The sequence below is a fragment of the Psammomys obesus genome, unplaced genomic scaffold, assembly GCF_907164565.1.
Source record: "Psammomys obesus unplaced genomic scaffold, mPsaObe1.curated_primary_1811, whole genome shotgun sequence".
Classification (NCBI taxonomy): Eukaryota; Metazoa; Chordata; class Mammalia; order Rodentia; family Muridae; genus Psammomys; species Psammomys obesus.
The window spans coordinates 13,225,823-13,235,423 of record NW_026587216.1 but is presented as its reverse complement, the minus strand read 5'-3'; the positions used below and the strand labels follow the sequence as shown (position 1 = coordinate 13,235,423).

General features: G+C 40.8%; 1 pseudogene; it reads right to left on the bottom strand.

The window, feature by feature from the left end:
* Window positions 1–499: 499 nt before the first annotated feature.
* On the bottom strand, window positions 500–1,568 carry LOC129673678 (kinesin-like protein KIF18B; annotated as a pseudogene).
* Window positions 1,569–9,601: the final 8,033 nt, after the last annotated feature.

Below are 9,601 nucleotides of genomic sequence, written 5' to 3'. Positions count from 1 at the left end.
TAAGGCATTTCAGGTAATATATTAATCTAAGAATGCTAATGACCACCTAGGTGATGAGTGATGGATTTCATGGCAATGGTGGTTGACTCATGGCATGAATACATTTTAGACCAGAAGCTTACCTAGTGCCCCTGCAGCAGAACTGCCCTGAGCTAATGAACAGGTTCCTACATTTGCCCCTGTTGTAGCAGATCAGGGAGCGACTCTATGTCTTCTTCCTGTCACTAGTGAGAAAGGTGAACCAGGTCTCACATGAATGCCTACGCCAACCAATACATCTTCCTGGCAGAGCTCATTTTCCATTTGTACATGTTACATGATTTTATAAGATACCGTTCTGTACTAATTTTTGGGGCTCTTGGGACCAGAGAAGCTCTAGGGACCAGAGAAGGCTGTTAGCCTAGAGGTGTTGGTAGGAAGAAATCCCTCCTGGTCAGAACACTCAGTTAACGGCACTCTGTCACCCCAATCAGTCAGTCCCTTATGAATCATCTGGTCACTAAGCAGTGGCATTCAAGGGTGGTTCTGGGACTGTGAAGGGTCTGTCTGGCTTCTTCAAGGTGCTGCTGGGGAGGCAGGTAATGCAGCCATGGACTTGGCCTTGGGAGAGTAACACCTCACAGTGTGCCTCTTCTTGTTGGCAGCGCTTGCAAGAGGAGAAGGCGTAGGGCCCTTTATGGTGAATAGGACAGGTACACTGGGGACAAAGGGGCTGGTCTGTGCTGCTCATCTCTGGGAGAATGTTATAGCAGGCAACAAGTTCATGGATGCTGGGTTTGGAGGGGACTCCTCAGAGACATTGAAGGTGGTGTTGAAATCACAGGTGGGTAGGGCCAGACGAGTAGAGCAGTTCTGTTAAGGCAGACGTGCCCAGGGGTACCTGGCTTTTAACGACTGTGGCTGGGCAGACTCGAGGTGGGACAGGAAGGAGGAAGAGGCCCTTTCTCCTTTGGAGTTCTGGGTTCAGAGGAAGGCTGGGCCTTAGAGAGCTAAAGCACAGAAGGAAGGACTGGGGCTGCTAGGCTGCCTGACTCTGTGGGGTTCAGTTCCCTTTTCTTCTCCTCGATATGATCTTGGCACATCTCGTTTGAGGCACAGTCAGGTGTGAGTGGGATCCCCAGAGCATATGTGAGGCTGTTCAGTTGCTTTGCCATGGTCCGGATAATTGGACCACAGTACCCTGAAGTCTTAGCCTCTGAACACAGCTCTTGAGCTAGAGAGTTTCCCATGGCCAGACTAGGAGACCCAGGAATCTCCATCTCATGTTCAGTGTTTTCTCCATGTACCAAGTACTGCAGGGTTTCAAATTCAGGGATCATGTCAGGGGGTCAGGAGGTTGGCCACCAGCAGCAGGACGAATTGTCGTTGGGCCAGACACAGTACCAGGAGGGCCAGCTGCTTAGAATGGTCCCCGTGCAGTTTCTGTGGTGAGTGTTGGCTCATGGAGAACTGGACTTAGGGAACCTGGCAGGTTCCTGCTCTGGGGTCTGGGTTGGAAACTGCTTGTCTTGTAGGGACAGCTCCTGCTCTGAAGCATTTTTTTTCCACAACCCCCTGTCATTGGACATCTGCAACACCTTTCCTTGTTTGCTGGCCCTGGTGTCCTTGGTTGCTCACATGTCCCCCCCTCCCACCAACAGGGATCCTTCCGACCCAGGAGAGAGCTCCCCAACACCCTCTTCCACCGAATCAATCCCCCCCCCCCACCGCGCGCTGTGCTTTCAAATTCCATTTCGAGTAAATTGTAGGATAATGCCTACTATTACATAAGATGAGAGCCCAAAGATTAGAACGGACACCTCAGCCATTGTTTTCCCATGAAATGTCTGAGTTAAGGCTTTGAGGAAGACTCGCATACCGTAAATATTTAACGAATTGGATATTTAAAGGGTTTATTTTATAAATTTGTTAACTGTCATTCTGAGGTGAAATGCAGCAAAGCTAATGTAACAAAAAAGGATATCTTTTCAGAGTTAAAAAAAGGCAGTATTAACCCACATTTTTATAACCAGAGGTCATTAAAATCATTTTTTAAGATATCAGTGTTGGGTAGGGAGGCATGTCTTTAGTTTGGAGCAACATGCTGGGAAGCATTATAGTCAGAGAAGGAGTCTAAATGTGTGAAGGTAGGGACTTGGATGACATGAATGTCAACACAGTTAGTGACTCTTCTTCACTGCAGCATGCTGTCTGCTCTGTAATGTATATCACACTACAGTGGGCTAAAATCATTCACCTAGCACTGGTTTCCTTGGTGATCATCTGCTTATGTACATGTCTTAGAGGCAGAAGGTCAGTGCTTTAATATTGCCACAGTGTTCTCTTTAAATAGAAGTTACTCATGGTGGCTCTCTTGTTTCCCACAGTACCCACTGAATTTGTTAAGCATTTTGTATTATAGTTTGCATTGGATTCAACCAAAATAAAGAAAATGAGAAAAACACTTGCCAGTAGCAAGGATTTGATATGCAACAAGTAGAACTGATTATATATTTTACACTGCTTAAGCGGAAATATTCCCAATTTACAAAACATTTCAAATCCAATGCAAAGCAAAAACAAAACAAAAAACAAACCAAAACATTTCCTCTGAATTGTTTTAAATCCATCCTGAGTCCTCACAGTTTTGGTATATATATATCAGTGTCCTCAAGTTTTGCAAACTGAATAAAGAGTACAAAATTCTCAATGTTGGTAAATGAAAAATACTTTTCATTGCACTGGATTAAATGGATGTTTCTCTGGGGTGGCTGAAAACTCATCTTTGACTCTCTGAAGATGACTGTATCAGCAATGGATCCTCCACTCCTGTTGTTCATTGAGAGAAGTCTTCTGACAGAGCCTCAGATTTCCTTCCTTTGCTCCTGTTAGAGCAAATCACCCAGTGGAAGTCTGTGGGTTCAATAAATATCCCTGTCAATGAGTTCATTTTCAGTACAAGTTATTCTGGTGGGAAAGCAGTTGTTTCCTTTTAGCTGTGCTAACAGCATGAAAATTGAAAAAAGTCTTGGAGAGTATATGTCTCCTGAAATCAGAAGGATTCAGCCCTAAGTTTCTGATGGAAAGTGGGACTTATAAAAAAAAAAAGCCAAGGTCTGTATTTCAATGAAAACTTCTGGAAATTGTTATAATAATTAAAAAATAAGTGTTGGGCTATATAATGTTTATTATTAGCCCTAAGATTTTCATGGTGGTATTATCTAACCCGCTGTCGCAAATAATGAGACACAGACACCTGTTAGATTTTATAATTGCCTTAATGACCTTGATTCCGGAAGATATTTAACCCATACTGTCTCAATAATGTAACCCCCATCTCCCAGCCCTTATTCAATGCTATCCACCTTAATCATCTCTATCTAGTATACCTTCCATCCATAATTCCAATACACTTGCTTATAATTTTTATCGGTATTTTCTTCAGCCATGCCATCCTTGGAGTCCATCAACTCAGATCATATAGTTACTTCTCCACACTAACCCATCTTGGCATCCTCCTTCCTCCTCTTTTCCCATCCATCTCTGTCCAGTGATTCTCTTGTACGCCAAAGCCTAGGAACTTTAGCCACACCTACCCTATTCAGCCCTGCCCAGGTATAGGCCTTTAATCAATGAATCATGCAGGTTTACAAAACAAGAATAGGTGTAACCAGATCTTGAGGGCCAATAATTAGCATCAAAATAAAGCTTCAGAGCAACCCCCATAAAGAAATAACTACCTTTATGCAAGCAATTCTAGTCATTTATGGTTGACTGGTGATGGAAGGAATTGGAGGTATAGGGAGCCTCTTGGGTCCTCTGCTACACACACACACACACACACACACACACACACACACACACACACACTAATTGCTAGCACTAAAATATGACATGGTGTCAATTTCCTCACAGGAATGCACAGTTTACTCAATATTTCAAATGGAGCGTTTAAATGCTTGGAATTAATCCGCAAGGAAAGGAAAGTACAAAACCCAAACCAAACCAACCAAATAAACAAAACTACAGGACAGGGAGACAATGATGGGATCAACAAGATCAGTAAGCTTTCACATTCCTTATTGAGAGTCAGTGTTCCCTATGGTATTCTAGAGGCCATGGCCATACAGCTGCAGTTAAGTAGGTTTGAAGATCATCATCATCACCATCATCACTATGCTCACCATCACCACAACCTTTGTCATTATTTATCTATCAAGAGTCCCAGCTCCTTTCTGGAACTTTTCTTGAGGCAGAGAAATATGGAGAACACTCTAGAACTTCCCAGTGGTGGTACCCATTATCCCCCTTTGTGTGGACCACTGTTAGGCTGGGCTGGAAATCTCCAGACATGGAAGTCTTTTGACCCCATCTGTCACCTCCTGGAAATTTATCAACCACTCAAAGGATATCTTAGGTACCAATAACTGTATTAGATATAAAAATGAGAGAGACTATCCCTGCTCTCAGGCAGCTCAAATCTCCCTAACTAGAAGAATAGATTTGATCAATCTAAGATATTAAGTTTCTTTTTTTTAATTTAATTTTTTTATTATTAGTTACATTTTATTAACTCTGTATCCCAGCTGTATCCCCCTTCCTTATTCCCTCCCAATCCCACCCTCCCTCCCTGACCTCCTCCCTGCCCCTTTCCAAATCCACTGATTGGAGAGGTCCTCCTCCCCTTTCATCTGACCCTGTTTTATCAGGTATCTTCAGGACTGGCTGCAAAGTCCTCCTCTGTGGCCTAGCAGGACTGCTCCTCCCTTGGGGTGGGGGAGGTCAGATATTAAGTTTCTTAATTTGGTGTCTTTATGGAGTACCATGGCAACATGGAGAAGATGGATAAGTTAAAAGCCAGGAAGTTTTTTTTCAGGTGTGATGCATTTCAAATAGTTTTTTTTTTTTTTTTTTTTTTTTTTTTTTTTTTTTTTAGGGGGTTTTGCAACTGGTACATAGCAAGAGGAACAAATATCAAGATTATTTTGAGAATGACGGAAATTTCAAAGTAGCTGAGGCAAATAGTGGTATTTACTGACTCAGACAATTACAAGAAAAAATACAGAAGTTGGGGCTGGAGAGTTGGCTCAGAGTTTAAGGGCACTTGTCGGTCTTGCAGATTAATGACCGGGATTCAGTTCTAGCACCTTCAGGATGGCTCACAACCATCTGCTATTCCAGTTCCAGGTCAGATGTTTTCTTTTGGACTCCAAGGGCGCAAGGCACACATGTACTACACAGACTCGTGTAAGCAAAATATTTATACACATAAAATAAAAATAAATATGTTTTTAAAATAAAAAACCCAGAAGTTAATCTGACTTTTGTAATGGCAAAACAGAAGGCCAAGATCAATACTCACTGTATCCACACACTTGGGAGTTCTGATAACCATGAGATGTGTGCTTCTTTTCTGTGAGCCAAACTAGTGCCAAAGGACAGGTCTACATCCACAAATATTAATAAAAAAAATCTGGCCTGTAATTTCCTTGGCCAAGAACAAATCACCTTCCCAATGCTTAACCAAGTCACCCTACCCAAGGGAAGACATACAAAGGGAAGAATCTGTCTCTATTTAATCTTGTTTCACTCTTTCTTAGCTGCAAACAGCATGGATTGTTATCCACAATAGTCTTTTCTTATATGTTACTCATAAAAACACCAGTGGAATCCCAGCAGACAATAAGCAGAGGCAGAGAATCATTGCACATTTTAAGGCAGCCTGGTCTACATGAGGAGTTCCCAGGCAGCCAACGTGATTCAGGGGGCAGGTGGTGGCAGGGGAGGAAGAGGGGGAAGAGGAAGAAAGAGGTGTAGGAGGAGAGGAACTGAAAGGAAAGGGAATATGGAAAGCAGGAAGGCAGGAAGGAAGGCAAGCAGGAAGGCAGGGAGGGAGGAGAGAGGGAGGGAGGGAGGGAGGGAGGGAGGGAAGAAGGAAGGAAGGAAGGAAGGAAGGAAGGAAGGAAGGAAGGAAGGAAGGAAGGAAGGAAAAAGGGAGGGAGGGAAGGGACGGAGAAACATATTTGTTGAATACTAGTGAATGAACACATGGATGAAAATAAATGCTGTTATTACATTAAAGAATAGCACAGTTTGCAATGAAACTACTCCCCCCCCCCCCCGTGAAATAGCAGGTATTCTAGATTGTTTCACTAAATTCAAGCAATTTGTTTGCTAAAGAAATGCATCCTTGGTGATTACGAAATTACTCCAAGACAAAGCAGAAAGGAGCTTTGCTCCAGCCAAGGCCGCCTATCTTGACGTCAAACCTACTGCCACCCTCCGGCCAAAGAAGAAAGTGCAATGGCCCAGCAGTTCTGAGTGGTTTTCTGACCTCTGGGAGAATTTCTGAGACACATTCAGTGAAGGCAACACTAAGTTATGACAACGCCAAAATGTTGTTTACTGTTTCGTTGTTTTGATGTGCATGCTTCTGGTTAAAAAACGTTGGCTAAGACTGATGATTTCTCAGTAGAAATCAATACTGAAGCAACAAACATTTCTGTGTATTATTTTCTTCACCAGTATAAAGCCAGTCTCAAAACAACGGTTGTTCCTTTGTATGTTATAGTTATTATTTTTATGACCAAAGTGAAATAATATTTACATTACTTTAAATGTATAACTAAAGATTTTCAGAAAATAAAATACAATGGGAAATATAAACATATGATTGCTTTTTCTAACTTATTCTAATTCTGTATTTAAGAAAACATTTAAGAAATGTTATTAAAATGAGAACTGAGTCACTTTAGCTCATGCATTCCAAGGTTCCATAGCTAGATGTTCTGACAGGTATAACAGCGCTGGGAAGGAGGTGGCTCACAGGGCTAGAACATTGGTTGCTCTTCCAAACGACCCAGGTTCAATTCCCAACACCCATATGGTGTCTCATGATGATCTATAACTTCAGTGTCAGGGGATCAGACATCCTCTTCTGGTGTCTGTGCCCACAAAGTATGCATGTGGTATACCAACATACCAAGCACCCATACACATAAATAAACCAGCAAGCACACAAAGAGATCAATATGACAATGATTGTCACTGTTACATAAAAGAACATAAAGAACACAAATCATTATTGTGACCTTTGCCCTGCAGAGTAACTCAGAAAGAAGTAAAATTCTTCCAGGCTCTGAAGCCCTTGTTCCCCAAATCAAATGTTGGAAGGGAATTTAACTCTCTGTAATAAATCTCCACACAAGCTTTAATAAACCACAGCCCAGGTTTTTGTATCTTTCTAGAGGAAACAAGAAGTTACTTGATAAATACTAACATATCACTTGGAATCTACTTCATGAGTTTTTTTCCTAAATATTTTGTGCAAGAAAACAACTATACAAACTGAATCTATTGGTCTATAAATTCACCAACCCTGTTGGAAATTTAAAGTCTGCAGAAAAAAGAGGAAACAGAGGTCCCAATCTCAATATGTTGTAATTCTTAAAATGGATATATAAATGCATCCTTAACAATTTTGCTCACAGATATCACAGGCTGAAAAGGAATACACTTTTTTTGTTACTTGATACAAAATGATAGGTGATGCACTTCATATTTTTTGGGCACCCTGATCACCAAGATGGTGGTAAGTGTGAACTCATTGTCCACTATTGTATCCAAACATTTTAAAGGAACTGTAAAAATTTAATTGTGTTACTATTTCATATATTTCTTAGCCATTAATTGAGGTGTATTTTTGAAAGGTCAAAATTGACTTACATGGACAATGTGACAGCAGTTATCCAATCACCATCAAAGGATGACTTCACAGAAGCCATCTGCAAAGTCTTCTGTGTCAAAAATCTTCACAACTTCATGAAAACTTAGAAGTGTCCCTTCTTTTGATTTTCCAGTTTCTTCATACAGGCCAATAGTTTGTCTTGTTGACCTATTGTGAGTTTATATACTCATCTCCACACTTTCTCTGAGGGTGGAGTACCTGTTATCACTCCTTTCCTCTCTAGACACCATTCTGTATAGAGCTCCTTATTACAGAAACTAACAAACAGAAAAAGAGATACACCTGCTGTCAACCCATGGCCTTCTTCCAACCCTGAAGCTTGTCTTAATTTCTTGGGAACACTGCCAGTGAGAATTTAGTTATTTTGAACCTTAGCAGTCGTTATTTGATCTGTTTCTCCTTTTAGTAAACTGATGATCATCTCCACCTTTCCTAATGAACTTTTCAATAAATTTGTTTATCTCTTTTTCTGGAGTAAAAACTGAATTTTGTTTGCTATCAACTTGTTACCACTTCTTTTTTAATCTTCATTGTAAAAAATGTGGCATATATGTGAAGGACTGCTATACCCTGAAATACAGCAACTGAGAAAGCCTCGGCATACTGAGATGGAGGCTGAACTAATGAACTCCCCATCCTGCCCCGTGAAGCATTATTGATGACAGCAGGTGTCAAACTCTGAATAGCCAGATTTGGATAACTGGAAAACATTGTCTTAGCAATGAACAGATTACGATTACTTCTTTAAGATAAACAATAAAGTGTTGCTTAATTGATAAAGTCAGAGCCCTCCAGAGAAAATGGAACTTTTAGCCAGCTTGTTTCCACCTCTGTAAGTTTCTTAATCTTAATACTTTTCCAATTGAATTTTTCCTCAGTTACCAATTCCTTAACTGAACGCATAAATATTTCTAAGCTTTCAAATTGGAAGGTTATTTTGATTTCATGGGGAGTTTTCTTAGCTCCACTCTTATCCATGTTATATGTATTAATGTTTAATCCTTAATGCTATTTTTGCTCTTATGTAGGATTGTAACGCTCATGTGTAATGGGGCATGAAGTTTCACTATGGTGCTCAAGGACTGAAAGCAGTATTGTTTAATCTGTTTATTGAATGAGTGAAAATCAGAGTGTTGTAATCCAAAAGTGCATTAGTCAGGGCTCTCTAGAGAAACAGAACTCATAGAATGAACTTATATAAAAGAGAGAGAGAAGGGAGGATTTATTATTTCAGTGGTTCTCAACTTGTGGGTCACTACCTCATTGAGGTTGAGTCATCCTTTCATAGGAGTCATCTAAGACCATGGGGGCAACACAGATACTTACATTATAATTCATAACAGTAACAAAATTATAGTTATTAAGTTGCAACAAAAATAAATACATGAGAACTGTATTACAGTGTCTTAGAGGCTATGATTCAGCTAATACAACAATGGCTGTCTATGAATGGAAAGCTTAAGAAGTCAGAAGTTGCTCAGTCAATGAGTCTGAATGTCTCAGGTGTTTTTCAGCGGACACTGGAATTCTGAAGATGTAGGCTCTAATCAATTTGATAGCAAAGTAAGACCAAGCAGATGAAGAACAAAAGCCTCCATTTTCCTTTTATAGGCTTCTAGCAGAAACTGTGTCCCAGGATAAAGGAGCGTCTTCCTGCTTCAAGATCCCGACCAAAGGCATGTGTCTTGCTACCTTAAAAGTCTGGACTAGAAGCGGATCCACCCACTTCAAACCAAGTGTCTCTCCCCCCACCAAATCTTACAGATGTGCCCTTCATTTATGGATTCCAGTTAATTTTAGATGTAGTCAAGTTGACAACCAAGAGCAGACATCACAGAGAGAATGAATTAGTTGACAGTTCCAATGAGGGTTTTC